General features: G+C 45.1%; 1 non-coding gene across 1 annotated transcript; it reads right to left on the bottom strand.

The window, feature by feature from the left end:
* Positions 1 to 37: 37 nt before the first annotated feature.
* trnas-aga lies at positions 38 to 119 on the bottom strand. The gene has a single exon. It is a non-coding gene; the product is annotated as a tRNA-Ser (tRNA).
* Between the last annotated feature and the right edge of the window lie 369 nt (positions 120 to 488).

Genomic DNA, 488 nt, shown 5'->3' with positions numbered 1-488 from the left:
GCAGTCATTGGTTTGCTACCACTCTTAAAGAAAGCCTCGTTGTCAGCAGGATTCAAACCTGCGCGGGGAGACCCCAATAGATTTCTAGTCCATCGCCTTAACCAGTCGGCCACGACAACCTGAAATGCAGAGCTTTACCCGTTTGCACAATGGTTCATAAACTTTTCAGTTGGTTACTAGTAGTCCAGACAAGGGCAAAGTGCAGTGTACTTCCTGTGTCTGTGGATCCTCGTGGAGGAAGCTTGATTGAATGAGATGCCACCCTTATTAGTACCATAACAGAGATCTAATATTTCATCAAATCGGGTTGGGCAAGGAACATTTCTGGTTACTTCTTGACAAATAAAGCAAGTAACCACACAATGAAAACTACTGCGACGGCTGGGAATCAAACCCAGGTCAACTGCTTGGAAGGCAGCTATGTTCACCAATATACCACCATCACTGGACCACACAGTTGGTGTCCTTAAAGGTTGGATTTTTCCTTT

Source organism: Etheostoma cragini, unplaced genomic scaffold, assembly GCF_013103735.1.
Source record: "Etheostoma cragini isolate CJK2018 unplaced genomic scaffold, CSU_Ecrag_1.0 ScbMSFa_4299, whole genome shotgun sequence".
In the NCBI taxonomy this organism is placed as follows: domain Eukaryota; kingdom Metazoa; phylum Chordata; class Actinopteri; order Perciformes; family Percidae; genus Etheostoma; species Etheostoma cragini.
The sequence above is the reverse complement of the archived record's forward strand: the minus strand, read 5'-3'. Positions and strand labels throughout refer to the sequence as shown.